General features: G+C 35.0%; 2 long non-coding RNA genes across 2 annotated transcripts in view; both read left to right on the top strand.

Moving 5' to 3' along the window:
• The first annotated feature begins 13,884 nt into the window (after nucleotides 1-13,884).
• On the top strand, nucleotides 13,885-14,606 carry LOC130049794 (uncharacterized). The gene is made up of 2 exons (XR_008798133.1): nucleotides 13,885-14,263; nucleotides 14,568-14,606. It is a non-coding gene; the product is annotated as an uncharacterized LOC130049794 (long non-coding RNA).
• Nucleotides 14,607-22,310: 7,704 nt separating this feature from the next.
• The window catches only part of LOC125657651 (uncharacterized), an 8,665-nt gene continuing 7,490 nt past the window's right edge, over nucleotides 22,311-23,485 (top strand). The window contains exon 1 of the long non-coding RNA XR_007363415.2: nucleotides 22,311-22,529. This is a non-coding gene — a long non-coding RNA (uncharacterized LOC125657651). The remainder of the gene's footprint in view (nucleotides 22,530-23,485) is intronic.

Genomic DNA, 23,485 nt, shown 5'->3' with positions numbered 1-23,485 from the left:
AGATTCTGTCACATCTAAAGACCCTATGCAGATGAATGGTGAAGATAACGAACAGTGATCAATCTCATAACTTCTATAAGGAATACAAAATAGAGGGTTGTGTACCTTGATGGTATCTTGAAATTCATATCTTAAAGTTTGATGTTGAAGATCACGCCTACCGTGGGGCGCTTGGCAAAGGAAAATTTATTGCCTATATAGGTAACCAGTAGACATATTACCACAAAGAAACAAAACAAAGAAAATGAAATAAATCAAAAATTCTTTAGGGTTTCAAAACTTCACAAATATGCTCCACTTAAAATGATTTCATTTTAGGTTTTATGGACAGAAGGAAGGGCACATAAAATGTTTTGATTTTGTAGATAAAATACCATATGTATACCATATATAAAGAATAAATATCAAACATAAAGGTTACAATATCACTTAACTCTGTTAGGAAACACAAGGGAGGACACGAGTTCGAGTCCCCTCGTACCATAACCGCGTCACGCCTTAGACATTATAATAGGTAGTGATTGCTCCTTCGCCAAACGCTCGGCATTTAGAAGTGAGAATCTCGGGTCTTTCGGATAGTATCTTAAGAACGGAGGTCCCGTGCCGCGAAAGGTGTTGGTAAGTTTGAATAACCTCACTGCTATGTCCAGGACGCTAAACATAGGTCTAGATTTTTGTGACTTCATCTAAGCTGATGTTGTCTCAATATGAATGAAAAGCTAAACAAATAAGGGTATATTTCTTATGCAAATTGAGAAAATAAAAACGCTGACACCAGTGAAATGTACTGTTTTATTAATCTCGCTCTGAACAACAACAAAAATATTTTAAACAAAAAAGAAATCACTTTGTAACTTATTCCATTAAAGTCTAGAACAATTCTATTTTACATATTGATTGAATATGACAAGTTAGTGGTGATGTGCATTGACGTCGTAGTATTTCTTACTAACATGAAGTTTGGATGAATAACATGAGATGATTACAGGACATTGCCTACTTGATTTAACACAAACATATATTGCATTCAAGAAATACTAACTTGTATCCAATATCGTTGCCGTTGCAGATACATCGTTGCTATAAAAGTAAACTATAATTTGTAGATTAGTTGTTCGGTACTTACAAATGTTCATCATGGCGAAGAGATCTCCAATATAAAGGACGATACATGTAATTACCTGGTTTTATTTATGAACAGCGTAAAACTGTTTAAATAAACAGTTGTTATACTACTTTTCTACCAAACACGTAGTAATCCAGTCAAACCTGTGTCGTTTAAAGCAAGAATCAACTAAAATTATTATTCAAACGATCAAAGTTTAACCACGCATATTGTATTTTGGATACATCTAGATTCCTAGCTGCTGTCATATACGAAAGGATATTGTTCTCAAAACACTTGGAGATAGAATTTTGGAATTGTACACCATAGCATGAAATGTGAATATAACGAACAGTGACCACATAGTATACTTAGAAGAAACTACAGAAAAGGTATTATCAAAACACCATGTAACCTATTATTACAAGTTTTAAAAAGTCAATTTTATTACTTTTTAAATATGAATCAATTTTATATGAATGGTCTACATTCTAAATATTTACATTAAGTATAACCTAAGTTATTATACTGCATTGTTTGTAACAAAATCACCTTAACTCCCGGGCCCATGTTACGATTGTAGGGTTCTAGCCAAAAGATGAAAAATTAAGATAACGAACATTGATCAATTTCATAGTTCCTATAAGTAATACAAAATGAAGAGTTGGACAAACAGAGACCCCTGGATATCCCAGATGTTGGATCGGGTTCTTAGGAAATACCCGGAATGTAAATAATGCGACACCGATCATACTCGCTGTGACACTTCTGTCCTGATCAGGTAATCGGACTAATCCATAGTCCAAATTAGTTCGAAAAGAATGGTTTAATAACTGGAGTGGAACACAGCAGACAACATTGACCTAACTATAGATTCTGTTTACAAACAAGATCATCATAACGACAATACAATTTGGTACATGCTGACTGTAAACAAGAGTCTTGAAACCCCTGTAACATCAATTTATTTGTCAGTACCCTGCCTCCGTCTAAGAAATTTATCATATGCACAACACGAATTTTATTTATTGAATTAGTTGGAATATATATTAACAACATATGCAGGTGATAATGAAATATTGTTATAGAAATGTGGGAAATTGACGATGAATAAGCTGAAGTAATGCCGATCATTTGTAATAAAGTTGACTTGTTAGTTTGTTGTTAACGTCTATGTTCAGTAAAACATCTAAATATAAAACAGATTTGGAAGACTACCTGGTCTCCTCCATATACAGTTTGCTAATATACATCAAATTGATAAAAGGTCTACAATGATCTTACCTCTGGTATGTCCAGGGGTCTGTGTTTGTCCTTCTCTTAATTGATTATTCTTTATAGGGTTTCCGAGATTCAGCATTGATCATTATCTTCACTTAATCATTAAACCATCGAGTTAATATTTCTGCTGGTGGAAATTGTGCCCCCAAGGATAGTTGTCACTCGATATATGTTATTCCTTAAACTTAAACAACAACGATGCGATACTGGTTGACACTACGCTCAGTATAACAAGGTGCCACTATGTAAATTCTATTACGGGAAAGGCTTTAACATACTGGTTAAAATATCAACGATTTGTCATATGTACAGTCGTCAAACAGCCAGCTGTGGTACAAAAATTGAAAGGTTATACACCCAAATTAGAGAATGCTATGTTTCAATAAGAAATGTTTTTGATGATTCTTTTTCGGATTACTTGTGTTCCATCTTTAATTTTCTGTTGAAAACTGTAAAACCTATAATATATCGATCTACAGGAATTTATTTATGAGTTACCGTACCTATACTGGATTCTAAACTACATAAAAACCCTTACAAAGATGCATCGCTGGATCCAGTCACTGCTCTACCAAGCCCCTATCTTTGCTCCTCAAGAAAATATTAACAGCTGTGAAGGAGAAACTTCAAACGTACTGTGCGACTACATATGCCAGAAGTGGTGTAAATCAAATGTGAATTCTATAATCTTCTAAAGAACTTTTAGCATACTTGAAATCGCAAAGATTTTCTCAGATCAACAACATCGAAACCTATGATTTTTCAACACTTTACACGACCATTACCCACGATAAATTAAAGACTAGACTTTTTGACAGCATAGACAGTTGCTTCTTCAACAAAAATGGAAAACGGAAATATTCATATCTAGCGATCAGTTATCCAAAAGAATTACTTTGTTAAACTACTCTGAAGTTGTAATAAAAAATATGCTACAGTTCCTTATCGACAATATCTTCATGGTCTTTGGTGATCAGGTTTTCCAACAGTCTGTTGGAATTCCCATGGGCACAAATTGTGCTCCTTTGTTAGCTGACCTGTTTTTATATTCATATGAAACAGAATTTATTCAGAAAATTCTACGTGAGAAGAAAAAATCTCTTACTGTGGCCTTCGACATTTAAAAATCTCTTGCTGTGCGCTTCAATTCGACATTTAGATATATCGACGACGTTTTATCTATTAACAATAATAACTTTCATTCATATGTCAATTCGATACATTCCTGCGAGCTCGAACTAAAAGACACCACAGAGTCTTCAACGTCTGCTTCGTATCTAGATATTTTATTGAAAATATATCACATATAAGTTTGTTACAAACAATGCAGTATAATAACTTACGTTATAGTAAATGTTTACAATGTAGACAATTCATTCATACAAAATCAAAATATCCACATATCAAAGTTTTGGTGCAGAAACTACGTCCAGTGAGATTACTAACAAATGAAAGGCGAATATAACGAACAGTGATCAATCTCATACATCCCATAAGCAATACAAAATAGATAGTTAAATTTTCTAACAAGGGAACAGATACTGTCAACATAATCAACACTTTTTCGTAAATTTAAGTCCTGGATTCCAGCAAACTAACAACTCAACTGTATGACAAACGGGATGATTTCAGCTTCTCCATCGTCAACTTCCCACATTTATGTAGCAATATTCCATTATCACCTGCATATGGTGTTTATATATCTCAACTGATTCGATATACAAGAGCTTGTTCTGGGTATAGTCAGTTTTTAAATCGAGGTAAGCTACTGACAAACAAGTTGATGGTACAGGGATTTCAACAGTCTCGATTGAAGTCAGCATTTCGCAAATTCTATGGTCGTTATAACGATCTAGTTCGTCAATACAACCTCGCATTGGGTCAAATGCTGTCTGACGTGTTTCATACCGATTGTTAAGCCGTTCTTGGTACACTGATTTTGACTGCGGATAACTCCGTTTACCTGATCAGGATATGGGGCTCACGGCGGGTGTGACCGGTCAACAGGGGATGCTTACTCCTCCTAGGCACCTGATCCCACCTCTGGTGTGTCCAGGGGTCCGTGTTTGCCCAACTATCTATTTTGTATTGCTTGTAGGAGTTATGAGATTGATCACTGTTCGTTATCTTCACCTTGCACTTCATATTCAACTCAACACAGTGTAATTCTAACATATGTATGTAGCAATATTCCATTATCACCTGCATATGATCTTAATATCTCTCAACTGATTCGATATGCAAGAGCTTGTTCTGCGTATGATCAGTTTTCAAATTGAGGCAGGCTACTGACAAACAAGTTGATGTCACAGGCGTTTCAACAGTCTCGTTTAAAGTCAGCATTTCGCAAATTCCATGGTCGTTGTAATAATCTAGTTTACCCATATGAACTATAATTGGGTCAAATGCTGTTTGACGTATTTCATACCAATTGTTAGGCCGTTCTTGGCACACTGAATTTGAATATGGATTATTCCATTTAATTGATTAAGACATAGACTTGACGGTGGATGTGCCCGGTCGATAGAGTATGCTTACTTTTCCTAGGCACCTGATCCCACTTCTGGTATGTCCAGGGAACCGTGTTTGCCCAACTCTTTATTTTTTTATTCCTTTTGGGAGTTATGAGATTGATCACTATTCGTTACCTTGTCTTTCTACAAATATAGCTTTACTGTTACATCAAAAAAAATTAATTACAAACTTTTAGTGCCTAGATTTAGACCATCTTACATAAAATCACCTACATCTTCTTGTTCTTTTTTTTCCCAAATATAGTCCGGCTGGATATGCCATTACTGGTGATATCAATATAGTTGAAAATAAAGACTTGAAGTCATTTATTCTAAAAGATCCTAAATTCAGAGAGGCGCGATCTTTCAAATAGCGACAGAACTTCATCTTTATTATGAATTTTGTCGAAGAATACGCCAGACAATGGGTTAGATATGAGGACGAACATGACATCTTGTCATAATGGATATAAAGTAGAAGAATTTTGAAATCTCGTATTAGACACATTAAACTAGAATTGCGTATTAACTATTTTTCTGTGTTTACTAAACCAGAAGTGATGAAAGAATTAAATAGGTTATATGCTGAATATGTATTGGTTCTAACTGACAAAGCTTTATCAGCATTGTTATACGGGGGGGGGGGGTGTAAGACTCACTATTATACCTGCATCTTTAAAGACTTTTTACTCCATATTTGATAATCAAATTAATGCTCCGAATTCCCTTCCCAAAAACGGAATTCTTCAAAATGATAACTCAGTTTTATACACAAGTTATATCACAGTCTATGGAAGGAAGTCATATAAGTTATTGTAATTAAACTGGAATCCAAACACTAGATACCAACCCTGACAGAGATAAATTGCCGGATTCAGTAAATCCTCAAACCAAGTCCCAATCTTTACTCCTCACAAACATATTAAACATTTTCAAGAAGTGGTGTAAAATAAATGTGGATTCTCAAACATTCCAATGAAGTTTTAGTAAATTGAAACCAATTTTTTTCCTAAATCAACAGCATAAGGTCGTACGATTCTTCCACACTTTACACAACCAAACCTAACGATAAATTAAAATCAATCTTTTTGACATCATTGAAAGGAAATCTTCATATCTTGTCATCCAAAAATTACTTTTTTAAACACACTAATTCTACACACACAAAAACTCTGAAGTTCATATCGAATTTTGGAGTTCCCCATTGCCAATATTGATGTTGTCTTTAGTGGTCAGTCTTCCAACAGTCTGTTGGAATATTCTGGGCACAAATTGTGCTTAATTATTACCTGACCTGTTTTTTTCAAAAGCTTCTACATTAAAAGAATAAATTCCTTGCTGTGACCTTAACTCGACATTTAGATATATTGACGACATTATATCTATTAACAGTGCTCAGTTTCACTCATATGTCGATTCGATATATCCCAGTGAATCCGAAATAAAAGACACAACATAGTCATCCATACCTGTTTCATATTTGGACATAATATTGAATATAGATATCAATGGAAAACTAACAACTCAACATTATGACAAACGAGATTACTTCAGCAACTCCATCGTCAACTTCCCATGTTTGTGTAGCAAAATTCCATGATCACCTGTATTAGTGGTAATGACCTTCAACTGATTCGAATACGTGAGAACCTGTTCTGATAGTTTATTATTATTTACATATTAGGTTAATCTATAATTAATCATTCGACCAATACTTGAACATGTAGACGCTGTTTGGAATTGGTGTAATCAAAAACTCTGGGAGAATATTCAAATGAAAACTACAAGGAAGCGCTCCTGTTTATTGGTATTTAATCAGTGAGGCTCACACAACCTTTAATCACAATCATAACCTAATAAACTTGATAAATATATATACATGTATTCCAAATCTGCATACAACTTCCTACATGGATGTTTTTGTAACTGTTAAATGGAAAAGATGATTTGTCAATAGATAACAATAATAATGATAATAATAATACGTTTCCTATGCTCTTGCATACCAATATCATTATGCCAAAGTGATCCCACCTCTGGTGTGTCCAGTGGTCCGTGTTTGCCCAACTATCTATTTTGTATTGCTTGTAGGAGTTATGAGATTGATCACTGTTCGTTATCTTCGCCTTTCATTAAACAATCTTTAAAACACATGGAATGAAATATGAATGAATATTTGTGTATATTTTTGCTTCTATAATTCACATTTTTTTTCTATTTTATCTGTATTATTTTCTCCTACATTTTTCTTTGCAAAAGATGAAACATGCCGTATCATATGTTTATGAGAAACTAATGTTCAGATCAACTTTAGGACAAACGGGATGACTTCAGCTTCTCCGTCGTTAACTTCCTACATTTATGTAGTAATATTCCATTATCATATGCATAAAGTGTTCATGTATCTCAACTAATTCAATATGCATCAGCATGTCCTGCATATGATCAATTTTAAAATGAAGTTAGGCTATTGACATATACGTTGGTGTTACAGGGGTTTCAACAGCTGTGTTTTAAAGTCAGCTTTCCGCCAATTCTATGGTCGTTATAACGATCTAATTCATAAATACAACCTGTCATCGGGTCGAATTCCATACCATTTGTTAAGTCGCTCTTTACACACTAATTTTGACTACGAATTACTCCGTTTACCTGATCGACATATAGGGCTCATGGCGGGTGTTCAATCCTCCTGGGCACCTAATCCCACCTCTGGTGTATCCAGGGATCCGTGTTTGCCCAACTCTTATCAGATAATAAATGTAATCCAAATTATCAAAAAACACAGACATACAGTGAAATTATATTTTGTGTACGCAGTTTTGTGACGCTGTCAATATTTTCCACAAAAAGCGTTGTGTTGATGCATTGTGACGTCATCAGTTTCAGAGGATACTGATACGGAATCAGAATACCACAGTGCGGTGCTCCGAAACATCGGATTACACTCTGTGAAACCCACAGTATCAAAAAACAAAACATTGATGGGTATATAATAAAATTGGTTATTTATTTTATTTCATTTTTTATAGTCACGATCAAGAGTTTTCATTAGGTTTATATTCTAAATTTGCAACACAATATGACAAATCAGTCATAACACTGTGTCTCTCAAAAATAATGAGTTTCTCAAATAGTGAAATATAAAATGAATAAATGTAAATATGAAAAATTTGTGATACAGTTTTCAAAAGTTGCTTTTACTTATATAAGATATGTAGAAATGTATCTGCTCCAACTGGAATATGTATCCCAAACTTGGATTGTTGAAGTGTAAAACAGTGGGGTTTTCCTATGTTCCTTCTCCCTCTGCAAAGCCATGGACTTTTCCGTCCTTTTTCTAGGTGGTATCGATGATTCGGAAAACTGTGAAGATCAAACGATCCAGCTCTCGCTATAATCAGTTCAAATTCATAAATAATAGTTTATTGATTGATCTGTATGACTGAAATATGTTCAGTTATACCATGAAAGGTGAAGATAACGAACAGTAATCAATCTCATAACTCCTATAAGCAATGCAAATAGATAGTTGGGCAAACACGAACCCCTGGACACACCAGAGGTGGGATCAGGTGTCTAGGAGGAGTAAGCATCATCTGTCGACTGGTCACAACCGCCGTGAGCCCTATATCCTGATTAGGTAAACGGAGTTATCCGTAGTCAAAATCAGTCTGCCAAGAACGGCCCAATAATCGGTATGAAACACGTCAGACAGCATTTGACCCAATGATAGGTTGTATTGACGAACTAGATTGTTAAAACGACCATAGAATTTGCTAAATGCTGACCTCAGTCGAGACTGTTGAAACCCCTATACCATAAACTTATTTGTCAGCAGCTTGCCTCAGTTTAAAAACTTACTATACGCAGAACACGCTCTTGCGTATCGAATCAGTTGAGATATATAGACACCATATGCAGGTGATAATGAAATATTGCTACATAAATATGGGAAGTTGACGATGGAGTAGCTCAAATCATCCCGTTTGTTATAAAGTAGAGTTCTTAGTTTGTCGTTAATATTTACTTTCAATAGAATATCCAAGTATGAAGCAGAAGTGTATTGTCTTTTATTTCGAGCTCACAGAGATATATCGAATCGACATATGAATGAAAGTTATTGTTAATAGATAAAACGTCGTCGATATACCTAAATGTCGAATTGAAGGTCACAGCAAGATATTTTTTCTTCTCAGGTAGAAGTGTCCGAATAAATTCTGCTTCATATGAATACAACAACAGGTCAGCTGACAAAGGAGCATAGTCGGTGCCCATGGGAATTCCAGCAGACTGTTGGAAGACCTGATCAACAAAGACCACGAAGATATATACTGTCCATCTAAACAAGTACGAGTATGAAGGGCTAGGACTAGTATTTGGATTTATGGGTAGATTACTGAATGTTTTTGATTCGTTATAAACGGATTGTTAATGTTTTCACAACATGTGAATGGAGAATAGCTTGAAAATGAACTTTCTGTTTGATATGGTGTTACACAGGACAAGAACTACCATCGTTTCAATCTAAAATGAAATTAAAAATATAAATCAGAAATACATACTGTCTGATGTAAAAACTGAACGTTCTATACATAGTTCATAGAAGAATCAAACATGTCAGTGAAACTAGTAGTCTCCTGGCCATTTCATTATCATTACTAATATTTCAAATGGACATTAAGCAAATCTTATTGATGCATTGTTTAAAAATGGCATGTGTGAAGATCATGGATTCGTAGGGGTCTACAATTAGGAAAATATTCCTGATTCACATGAATTTAATTTTACAATTCGTTATAGCACAAAATTCATACACTTTAAAACAAATTCTTATCGCTGAAATATGCCATTACAAGAGCATGTTTACATTGACTTCATTGCAATAAATTAAAATATCACCCTCTTAAAATTTATATTTATATCCTAGTACATGTATTTCCCATATGAAAAAGTGAAAATAACGGACAGTGGTTAATCTAATAACATAAAGAATACAAAATTACGTGTAGAGCAAACAATTACCCCTGGACATGAATAACATGGAATCAGGTGCCTAGGCATCACCGGTCGACCAGTCAGCTCGCCATGTGCCCTATATCATGATCATATATGATTTTAAAAAGTATTGATATATGATAAATAAATGTACATAGATAAATACAATTGATATATCTCTCACTCACTGTATAAAATGTAGCCCATGGATTGGGGAAAAAAAACCTTGCCACCAATTCATACCAGTTCGCAACGTCAAAATAGCTAGCAAAGTTTGTGTAAGAGCTTCAAATGTTTCAATGCTGAACATTTTGCAACAGAATTAGATCAAATATCAACATTATCTAGGTGTTATGATGTAAATAAAGCGTATGAAGAATTTTAACAACTACTTTGCAAGCAGATAAGCACACACTATCTATGCTGAAAGGAAGAAAATTCAAACAGGAGATATTCCATCCATACAAATAAAACTCGTCAAGGCTACATAGAAGAAGATTCTTCTAATTCTTCTAATTCATCAACTTTCAGGCAATGAACGCCAGCCAAAATTGCAAAATTGGGACACTATGTGACAACAAAGAAGCTCTCGTCCTTCATTTAAAAAACAACAACAACAAAACAAGCCTGTAAATATATATTTCACGGAAAGATGTGTTACATTAACTTTAACTGGCAAATTAGGATTGTATCAAACATAAGCAAAATATGTGACAGTGTCAGAAGCAATATACATGTATTTGTAAACAGTAAGAAAAAACATACGAGACTTCATAAATGTACTCAAATAATATGAATCCTATACAAGAAGGTTAAGGAAAAACAAGCAAGCATACAAGCAATGAGGAAAAAACAAGATTTTGTCCAGTAAATCTCGGGAATAAATTAAGAAATCGAAGACAAAAGCAATGTAACAATGTAAAATGACTGTTAGAAAGGTAGATAGTTTTGATGATATCTCCCAAAAACTGTAGCTAATCAAATCGTCAGGAGGCTTTTGACTAATATCATAAGCTGATGCAAGGTGAAGATAACGAACAGTGATCAATCTCATAACTTCTATAAGCAATACAAAATAGATAGTTGGGCAAACACGGACCCCTGGACACACTAGAGGTGGGATCAGGTGCCTAGAAGGAGTAAGCATCCCCTGTTGACCGGTCACACTCGCCATGAGCCCTATATCCTGATCAGGTAAACGGAGTTATCCGCAGTCAAAATCAGTGTACCAAGAACGGCTTAGCAATCGGTATGAAACACGTCAGACAGCATTTGACCCAATGCGAAGTTGTATTGACGAACTAGATCGTTATAACGACCATAGAATTTGCTAAATGCTGACTTCAATCGAGACTGTTGAAACCTTTGTACCATCAACTTGTTTGTCAGTAGCTTACCTCGATTTAAAAACTGACTATACCCAGAACAAGCTCTTGTATATCGAATCAGTTGAGGTATATAAACACCATATGCAGGTGATAATGGAATATTGTTGCATAAATATGGAAAGTTGACAATGGAGAAGCTGAAATCATCCCGTTTGTCATACAGTTGAGTTGTCAGTTTGCCGTTAATGTCTACTTTCAATAAAATATCTAAGTATGAAGCAGAAGTGGACGACTCTGTGGTGTCCTTTATTTCGAGCTCACAGGGATATATCAAATCGACATATGAATGAAAGCTATTATTGTTAATAGACAAAACGTCATTGATATATCTAAATGTCGAATTGAAGGCCACAGCGAGAGATTTTTTCTTCTCGCGAAGAAGTTTTTGAATAAATTCTGCTTCATATGAATATAGAAACAGGTCAGCTAACAAAGGAGCTGATGTAATCAATCTTCCATGACTAACTTTGAATAGCTTAGGTGACCCCTAATACAGAAGAAAATGAATACAAAAGATCATAGGTGAAATCAATATACACATGTACTTCCAAATCTTTTCTGAGATCTTTGAAAGAGTGATTGAAATACAATTAACGGAATATTTTAAAACAACTTCAATCCATTCTAAGCAGCCTTTCGGTCTGGATTTCAATGTCAGTCAACTTTATTTTAAAAGATCTACTGAAAACTGGGGATGAGGTTGGATATCAATGAATAGACTGCAGCTATTGTATCTACCTAAGACCTTTTATTAACTTCTTCATAATTTACTTCTTAAGCTCAATGCTTATGACCTGTTAGAATCAATACTAGACATGCCTAGAACCTATATATCATGAGGTGAGGAAAACAGTGAATAAAAGTGGAATAGCACATTAGTGAAACGTTAAACATATTAAAAGTGTCTTTCAAGAGTATATTTTCGTCCTACATTTTTCAACGTGTTTATCGATGACGCGTAAGTCTTCGTAGAAACAGTGTCGCAACTGATGAAAGGTGAAGATAACGAACAGTGATCAATCTCATAACTCCTATAAGCAATACAAAATAGATAGTTGGGCAAACACGGACCCCTGGACACACCAGAAGTGGGATCAGGTTCTTAGGAGGAGTAAGCATCCCCTGTCGACCGGTCACACCCACTGTGAGCTCTATATCCTGATCACGTAAACGGAGTTATCTGTAGTCAAAATCAGTGTGTCAAGAACGGCCTAACAATCAGTATGAAACACGTCAGACAGCATTTGACCCAATGATAGGTTGTATTGACGAACTAGATCGTTATAGCGACCATACAATTTACGAAATCCTTACTTCAATCGAGACTGTTGAAACTCATATGAATATAGAAACATGTCAGCTAACAAAGGAGCACAATTCGTGCCCATAGGAATTCCAACAGACTATTGGAAGACCTGATCACCGAAGACCACGAGGATATTGTCAACAAGGAACTCGAGCTCATTTTTTATTTCAACTTCAGAGTACTTGTGCGTGGAATCAGAGTGGTGTTTAAGAAAGTAATTTTTTGGATGACTGATCGCTAGATATGAATATTTCCGTTTTCCATTTTTGTTGAGGAAGCAACTGTCTATGATGTCAAAAAGTCTAGTCTTTAATTCATCGTAAGGAATGGTCGTGTAAAGTGTTGAAAAGCCATAGGTTTTAATGTTATTGATTTGGGAAAAGTTTTTGCGATTTCAAGTTTACTAAAAGTTCTTTAGAATTTTTTAGAATCCACATTTGATTTACACCACTTCTGGCATATGTAGTCGCACAGTACGTTTGAAGTTTCTCCTTCACAGCTGTTAATATTTTCTTGAGGAGCAAAGATAAGGGATTGGTAGAGCACTTACTGGATCCAGCAATGTATCTTTGTAAGGGTTTTTATGTAGTTTAGGAATCCAGTATAGGTACGGTAACTCATATTCATTTGACCCATTGACTGGGATATTAAATGTGTCTAAAGCTGAAGCATGGTTTTGAAGAATTTCATCTTTTGAAAGGGCAGTCGGAGTATAAGTACGATTACCAAAAGTGGAATTAATGCCAAGTTCGTTTAAAATACAGTTGTAATAATGAGCCTTACAAGCAAAAACAATGTTGTTACAAGCTTTGTCAGCTGGAACCGAAACATATTCCTCATGTAGCCTATCTAATTCGTTTATCACTTCTGATTTACTAAACACAGAAGGATGGATGGTACGTATGTGACAGGGTGATATTTTTCTAAAGTAAATATATTATTTCATTATTTAGATTATGAAGATTAGTACATGACAAAAGTTGTCTTTACTTTTAATTTATTTTATGTACAACTTAATAGTATATGCAAATATCTCTAAAGTTATTTATAGATTATGAGATCATAATGGTCAGTAATAGCACCATGTAAATATTTATAGAATATAGAACTCTCCAATTTCATTGGTTGTCTAAGTTCCCTCTCTTTACTATTGTTCACATTTTGAATTGTCTTCTAAGAATATAGAAGTATTTTCCAGAAGATTTTCCTAGTACAATTTGACTGTAAGTAAATATGACTTTCTTTTGAGTTTTTATGATCATATATAATTCAAAGTACATGTTCTTACTTTGAATTAATACATTTGCTGAATAGTTAGATTTTATGCATTTTCTATGATGGTAATTGAGTAAGAGTGATCATATGCATTTCTACATTATCTTTAAGTTATCAATTACAACTAAAGAGTAAAATGTATATCAGTATGAATGTATATTAAAACTATAAATCATGATTGAATCAAATGTAGTAGTTTAAATATGTTATGTGTGAATGTCAGAGTGTTCGAGTAGTATTCAGCTATTTTTACTTTTTATGATTTCCTTGTGTGAATAAGTAATGTAACATTAGTTTCACACAAGTATTTGATATTTCATTATTTCTATATAGATTTATTACCAGCATATAGAATATTCTGGACCTGACCAGAAATTTGGCTCTGTGTCACACATAGGTATGACATTGCATTTTTTTTTTTTTTGTATATTCTTTGCATTATGATAAGTTCTGAATATTCTTATCAAGTTTATTAATAGTCTATGATTAATTAAGTGCAATAGTCGAGTAAGATAAATCTATTTATTATTTATACCATATAGTAATCAATAGTCAAATATATCTTTATAAGCACTATTAAGGGGAATAACTCTTGGTTGTAAACTGTGCTGAGCAAATGAGTTTTCTTTGTTGATATTTTTATACTATATGTTTTAATTCATGATATATATTATATGTGATATTCTTGTTATATATTTCAGAGTTAATTAGAAAAGAATACAAACTCTGATAGAACCCTACCATTGGTGTTGAGTTGTTTATATACCTATACAATCCACACTATTACACGTACTTTTGTTTTAATATGTCTAATGCGGGATTTTGACATTCCTCTTATGCTTTTAACCCATTCTGACAATATATCAAGTTCTTTTTTCATATTTAGCCCATCTGGCATTAGATATAATAATGAGTCATATACCAATTACAATATACGGAAAAAAGGAAAAGGGAAAAAGAAAATCTGGAATCTGAAATATAACACACATGTAATACGTGTCATACATATCGAATTGATATAAACTATGGATATTGTTGAAGTAACATGTTGAAGTGTTAAGCACTACAAAATATATGTAAACAAACAAAGGTTTGTACTTATTACAACCCCGGTGCAGATTCTTGTATTCTATACAATATAACAATACTAGACATAGCAGATCAACATTCACAGGTAGATTCAGGGCCTTTTATTTTCAACAAGAAATTCTGAACTAAATAAAAACACGTTGTTTTCATTTTCAACTAGATTATCCTTACCTTACAGTATGACAATAATTCAACATTAACATATATATGACAGTGTCAGAGTTATATTGCTCCTTACCCTGGAGTATATATTACAGAGTGAAGAAGATGATCAGTACTTTCAACCTATCCACAAATACAAAAGGGTGAATTGCATAATTTCCTTTGAAACATGTGAAGATTAAGACATTCAAATCTTAATTTGGCATGGATAATTTGTCCGATTCTGGTTCCTAAGAATTGTATCTGTATCAAAATATATTTCAAAGAGAGATTATGGGGGATTTAACTGGACAATTCGAAGTAGTGCATTCCATTGCCTTTTAATTATTGTAGCTGGAAAAAATGAATTAAATTATAGCTTGTTTGAAGAGTTGATTGCTTGCAGTGAATTAATTGTTCTTGTGTTGTAGCTATGACCCTGATTTCTTTGAGACTGGATGTTGTTTAGATAATCAGGAGTCATGTTATGGTATTTCTTGTAGAGTTGGAAAGGACGAGGATTTTTCTCTACGCTTTGATAATATTTCCCATCCCGTTTACAAGATGCCTGGATGCCGGTCTATTACCTCCCGTAACTAACAGTATGTTACAATTTTTAAAAAAAATGCAAAGTTCTCCTACCTAAGATAAACTTAACCCTTCGCAACATACTCAATCACTATTTCGTCTGCATGCACAGTCCAAAATAAATTACATATACATGTACTACTAAAAATAACCGCTAAATGTTTACGAGATTCACCGTCTTTCAGATATTTAACATCATTAAATATCAATGAAGAATGGAAATGTTTCTTGACCTTATTAGATATAGTTAGACATTCTGTTTTAGTAAGATTAAAAGGTATAAGCCATTGTTTTCACCCTATGTTGATTTTTTCAAGAACATCATTAAGTAGAGATTCTAGTATCCACATCATCGACAACAAGAATTTTTACGACACACATAATATTTATGACCAATTCAGAGTAGAGGACTAAGTATACTCCCTTGGGGTACTCCACTCTGTCTGATTTCCTACCATTGTCTACGACCTACTGTTTCCTATCATATAGGTAACTGAACAAAGCTCGTATTCCATTTTCTTTGTTGTATAATATACTCATATGCCATACTTTGTTGAAGGCTTTACTTATGTCGAAAATCACTGGCCTAATTACTGACGATGCTGCTGTTGCGTTGCAATTTTAAGATTATATGGTTGATTGGATGGTTTGTTGGTTGGTTGGTTTACAATAGTTTCCTCCATTTCTTGGAGTACCGTTTTCACGGTAAAATCGTAGATCTGCATGTACTGTAAAATGGTCCATAGTAAGTAAAAAGAGACAAGAGCATGTCATGTTTTAAGACCTTGTAATTATAAGAGAAGGCATTTTTTTTTAAATTCATCAAAGAGGGGTATCGGATTTTTAAAAATGGGATTTCGAAAAAGATTGGGATTAAAATACAACGAATGTTCAATTCTTCATAAAAGGGAAGACATATTGAAAACAACATTCACAACGTAGAGTTATGTACAAGGGGATCAAAAAATTAAAAATGAAAAGAAAAAGAAATGAAATGCTAAAATTTACACAGGTGATAGATGAAAGGTGAAGCTCTACTTTCATAGAATTAAAAGCAGGAGTGCCCAAAACCCCCATAACATGAACAATTGGGTCAAAATGTCTGGTATGTCTAGGATAGGGGTAGGACTGATTGATTGATTGATTGGATCTTGTTGAACATCCCACTCAAGATAATTATTTCACTCATACAGAGACGTCTTTGAGCGGCGAAAAGGGTAAACAAGAGGTCCATAGTCCACATCGCTCACCTGAGTTACCTTGGCCCATATTCAAAGATTTTTCTTCTATATTTGCATGTAAAAATGATCCCTATTCTAGCCCCTACCTATCCCTGGGAACCATGATTTTAACAAACTTGAATCTGCATTATTTCAGGAAGCTTTCATGTAAATTTGTACTTTCCTGGCAAAGTGGTTCTTCAGAAGAAGATTTTCAAAGAATTTACCTATACATTCGCATGTAAACCTTTTATCCCCTATTGTGGCCCCAAACTACCCCTGGGGGTCATGGCTTTTACAAACTTTAATCTGTACTATGTCAAGAGGCTTTCGTGTAAATTTCAGCTCTTCTGGCCCAGTGGTTCTTGAGAAGATTTTTAAATGGCTCAGTCCTATTTTTACATTTTTGTGATCATCTTCCCTTTGAGGGGGCATGGCCCTTCATTTGAACACACTTGGATCTCCATCAACCAAGGATGCTTTGTGCCAAGTTTGGTTGACATTGGTCCAGTGGTTCTGGAGAAGACAGTGAAAATGTGAAAAGTTTACGACGACGACAACGACGACGGACAACGGACTAATTTCGATCAGAAAAACTCACTTAAGCCTTCGGCTCAGGTGAGCCAAAAAGACATTGATGTAAAACGAACTATTAATTTTCAAAATCATACTGAAATACAAAACAAATTAAACCAGTTTGAAAGAAAATCAACAGACTCCGTTGCAATACAAACGATCACCAATGTACCAATGCAAAACCAACAATCATCAATACAAAACCAACAATCACCAATACAAAACCAACGATCACCGATACAAAACCAACAATCACCAATACAAAACCAACAATCACCAATACAAAACCAACAATCACCAATACAAAACCAACGATCACCGATGCAAAACCAACGATCACCGATACAAAACCAACAATCACCAATACAAAACCAACAATCACCAATACAAAACCAACAATCACCGATGCAAAACCAACAGTCATTAACTGAATTGTCGCTAGATGGCGAGCAAAAAAGACAGACATTATATCTGAATTAAAGGAAGTGAACATGAAAATGTGACAAATGGTTTTAATTTGTCATTTTGATGTATATAATTAATATATAAAATCATTAAGATGTTGCTTTCTTCAGTAGGGAGATATTGCATAAAGATTAGCTTCTTTTTTTTCAATCCTTGTGAGCTGCCATATTGAAAATTTGCCTCCCTGCTGGATTATCTCTCAGCATCCACTAGAGGGCTGTACTGATACTGACGTCAGTAGGACACATAGTGTGTTTTGGCACACTGTAGAACATCGACGTTAAACTGTCGATCATCAGCAGCAAATGAATTAAATGTGGGATATCAGTTTGAACCTAATGTTAAAGAGGAAGAAATTGTTTCTCATAATAATACTTCTTCACCAGCAGTTCATTTTAATGAGAGAGGAATTTTTCTTGATTGGTGTGCTTGTGGAAATTGTAGCTATGTACAGTACATTCAAGGGGTGTCTTTGTTGTCATGAGTTTGAACATTTTGTGTCAGATTACATCTATAGATATATACACATAAACTGCAGTTCTATACATCCATATTTGACACGGTGTGTCTGGGTCCTGTTATAATTGCTACAGATTACATTTATCCATGGATTTATGTATCCAGAGATCCTCAGAGGACTTACATAACAACTTGTTAAACAAGTAAGAAAAACACGAAAATGAAAAATACCTTCTGTATTCACATGTGTAAAATCTAAACACAACATTTCCAATATTATACACACGTTATAGAATACAGTAACAATTCTGTTGCAGACATGCTGTCAAGATTTATGGCCTACTGACAATTTATCAACTATAGGTCAGACGCGGTCAGCCTCTTTGAGGGGGGGGGGGGGGGGGGAATCAGTAGTTTTACCCTCATTTGTTGTGACATAAAAGGGAACATTTCCTAAAGAACATTGCAATTATGAAGAATTTCTTGAAATGATATGATTGTAAATTGCATCTCCAAAATCAATTATTATGTAAGGTATACAAAACGAAGATGGTCTATTATGTCAGATACGGGATTGGCACGAGCCCCGTAGCGACGAGTGATCAGTCCCGTATCTGACAGAATGGGCCATCGGAGTCTTGTATCTTACTAAAACATTGTTCTATCTAAAACAGCATTTCTCATAATATTGGCCTGCTCTTAATAATACTGGACTACGTTCAGTACAGTATGAAAAATAAAGTACTGTCAAGACAAAGAACTGACGTCACAACAATGTTTTTAAAATATATATAAATGGCATGCCAATATTGCAGTACTTTTATATGACACAGTAATCTTAATATATATCTACTAATAATTTAAAAATTAATTGATTCGGAATTTTGAAATGTACAGTGCTTCTAAACAAGTTCAAAAGTTGGAAGAGCTGGAGATATTTTATGGTAATATTTTCTTCTTGTTCTTAATGCATTGTAATTAGATTTGATTTCAGGGCTTTTTGCTCCGAAACCTTATCCATCAGTTCAAATGTGAATCCATCAAACAGTGACTCAGTCAACAACTGAACAGCAAAGTGTCTCATCTACGTCAGAGCACAGATGCAAGCTGGGAAATAATGGATGACCTCCTTAAACTTGTAAATAACTTATCATGTAGAGTGTTTAATTGATCAAATTTCGTAATAAAAACAAGCAAATTAGATTCAGGCCACACTATTTAGTTTCAGAAGATATTTTAAGTTTATTATGCAACAAATATTTGGTTCCTGTTCACTTCCTTTAGCGCTAGATGGTGCGCAAGTATATCTACGTAATCATTATATGTGTACATATTTTGAAATGTGATTCTCGTGAAATTGCCAATCATGTCCGACTCTCAGATCGCCAACATGTTAGAAATTACAAAACCTTTCTACCTTGAACAGATAACAATATGAATATGCGTTTAGTTGTTGTTTATTAACTTCCTTATTTCATTCCTATACAATCGAAATTTTAAAATTAGATCTATGTTCTGCTTTTTACTGGTCAAAAGAGCAAATTAAGCCTAGACAAAAAACTCTACAAAGCTATCAATATTTTAATTTGGTAAAAATTATCGAAATCGAAACAATCGGCAAAAAATGTTTGTGTGTGTTGGGGGAGGGGGGCAAAGACGCTTTTGCCCCCGGGATCTGAGGACAATACCATTTAAACGATGAAATACTCTATCAAATATTATTTAAGAGGCTCAATAGTTTCTACCCTTTGCCTAATAATGATAAATGTTAATTATACATGTTGATTGATTGATTGTATCTTGCTCAACGTCTCTCTCGAGAATGTTTCACTCATATGGAGACGTCACCACGTGTTGATGTATGCCCTTGGCCTAGCGTGCATGCTGCGTATGCTGAATAACTGCCGATATTTTGCAAGGATGCTTGTCTGCTGCTTTCCATAGGCCTACCCATGCTGATGTTACTGGTCTCTTGGATATGCCTACTTTCCTGTAGTATAACGACACTGCAGCTTGCAACAGTTTTGCAGATTCTGATATGTTGCCATTCTGAGAGTCCGACATCATGATTAGCAATTTCGCGGAAATTACGTTTCAAAATATGTACAAATATAATGATGACGTAGATAGACTCGGGACTCCCATAAAGCGTTAATTCAGATAATATCTGTCTTTTCTGCACGCCATCTAGCGTCACGTCTGTCAATGACTGTTGGTTTTGCCATTCTCTCACCAGAGGGCGCATTACTCAAGCTTCACATACACCTCTGCCAACGCTTGGAATCACATGACAATATAATCACATGATATAAACAATCATTCTCAGTTTCCTTACCCTTAAAACTTCTGGGAACAGGTGATACATCAGGCTCTTTTCATAGCCCACTGGCACTTTGATAAGTACATATTTACCATTTAGCTGTTTATCTCTTATTTTACAAGTTTTGTCGTATTTTTACACCCTTTCTTACTTTTGATTCCATGTTTACATTTAAATCTCCGCCATGTGAATGTCCTACATTCATACGCATATTACGAAGTAGTTCCAAATTTAGAATCAGAAAACAGCGATTTTAAACAGTTTACAGTAAGCATCAAGTTAATTGCACCAAAAACATTTCATAATATGACTAAATATTTAATCCAAAACATAAATGTTGGATATTAGAAACTTTTACAAGATTTCTGTAAAAAGCGGTTGACAGAGGTGTAGAGCGAGGAGCGCACGGAACTCTGGGTAGAAAATGTTGGTTTTGCATCGGTGACCGTTGGTTATGCAACGGAGTTTGTTAATTTTATTTAAGCTAGTTTGTTTTGTATTTCGGTATGTTTTGAAAATTAATTACATTCGTTTTGCATTAACGTCTTTTTATCCTTTCCGTCACCCATAGATGTCACCATTGCCGGTGAAGGGCTGCAAAATTTAAGGCTATGCTCAACGCTTACGGCCTTTGAGCAGGGAGGGGTCTTTATCGTAACACACCTGCTGTGACACGGGACCTCGGTTTTTACGGTCTCATCCGAAGCACCGCCCCATTTAGTCGCCCCTTAAACAAGGGGCACTGAGGACCTATATTGTAATCCGGATCCCCACGGGATAGGAAGGTAATATTGCAGCTGAGAAGTATTGGTGTGTATAGACGAACCCAGACAGTGAAGTACTATGCAGGAGTTAAACCACCCCGGCCACCGTAGCGTGCCTTGGAGTCTTTGATCCAACCGGCACAGTTCTTCCCACTTGAAACTGCAACTGGGTGATCAATGAAGGATTAGAGTGGGGAATCTTTTTTTTTTTTTTTTTTTTTTTCTTTTTTTTTTTTTTTTTTTAGTAATAAAAATAAAGGGTTCACTTTAATTATGTATGTATATATACTAAGTCAAAAAAAGGTTTGGTTAATGCACTTAAAATAGTCGGGTCGATCAGTACTCTAATCTATCAGGGCTTTAATCTTTACATACCCAGTGGCAGATTTAAGGGGGCGCAGCCGGCGTGCACCCCCTCCCTCCTAAAATTCAAAATTTGCGTCATTTTATTAATTTCACCATAATAAAAATTACAGAAAACATTAAAAATTACTACATAGGAGACATATTTCAAGCCCTATAAAATCTATAAAATACGGGGGCTTTCGGGGCCTTCGCCTTCGCCCCCTGGGCCCCCATCAGGGCTTCGCCCTGCACCCACTGGGCCACTGCGCCCCCCCCCCCCCCCCCCCCACCACCACCACCACCACCTGACAGCAATTCCTGAATCCTCCCCTGATACCTTCCCCTCTCAAACACTAAACTAAAAAGATAGAAATGTAAAATTTGATGGAATTATTTATATATCAAAATATGCATATAATACGAGTTAACGAGAACAAAAATTTATAAAATGTAAAATCCTGATATTATAGGTTCTTCAACAGGTTTTAGACGCTACCAGGAAATCGTTCCACGGTTATCTCTCTTGTTCCATAGAGCTAGACAGCAGAGGACGAAATGGGTCTGATGGACGGTGTTTACAGAGCCGTGTTTAAGCGGACATCAACGTTTGCCATAGCTGTACTTGGTTCTGCCATTGTCTTTGATACATATTTTAACGATTTCTTCGATAGATGGATTGCGCAACACAACGCAGGCGTGAGTGTTTGACCTTGTTTTAGTGCAGTTCGAATTTCCTCGTGAAATAATTTGTGTAAAAATAGTTTGGTTAGTGTTAAAAATATACAGCATAATTTGGGTTTCAATCAATATCACACTCGGAATTCCGTCAGTCCTGTGTTTCTCAGTAGAATTAACTTCCAGTTAAAATGATCCCTGGATTGAATCACAGTGGCCTAGGGGCTTCATAATCTTATCCATTTTGTTCTCAATCTATATATAAATATCTAACATTGAATCAGTCTTCACGAAAAACTTAGTGAAGCACAGGCCCTTCGGGCCTCCCAGTATAATAATTTTGCAAGCCCGAACAATATTTTAATGGCCAAAAATATTTTATCTAATCTGACCACTTGTCATTTGCAAGGTGTTGCATGCTGATTCTACACAATAGATACATGTATGTTCTACTGTAGGAAAATATACAACTGACATTAAAAGGAATACATATCTTATTTTTCAAAATATTAATCTCGCAGATGACATCAGCAGCTCCTGTTCAGAATCTGCTTTGTTTTGTAATCACCACGTACAAAACATTTTGTTTTCTCAAGAATTAAATCTTGGCAAAGGCCCACCCTTGATCCAATGGGGCATGGATTTTCGTTCTCTTTTCTCCTTGGCTTGTGCGACCGTTTTTTTTATTTGGATCTGATGGTTGTGATTGCTAAATACGCCTGTGAGGTTTTGAATTTCACGGACGAACCCCCTCCCTACATGGGCACTGGAAGTTAATGTAAATATATAGTATGTGCATGTATTTTTTATACATGCACATACTATATATTTACATTAACTTCCACTGCCCGTGCCTCCCTATACTTCAGAAAAGGCAGCATGGTTGATCATTTTTTGATGCGAAAGTCTGAGTCAATCTCACGCTTCATTTGTAATTTATACAACACATACAATAAAACATTTACAGGCCCGCCGGA

Source organism: Ostrea edulis, chromosome 1, assembly GCF_947568905.1.
Source record: "Ostrea edulis chromosome 1, xbOstEdul1.1, whole genome shotgun sequence".
NCBI classification, from domain to species: domain Eukaryota; kingdom Metazoa; phylum Mollusca; class Bivalvia; order Ostreida; family Ostreidae; genus Ostrea; species Ostrea edulis.
The sequence above is the reverse complement of the archived record's forward strand: the minus strand, read 5'-3'. Positions and strand labels throughout refer to the sequence as shown.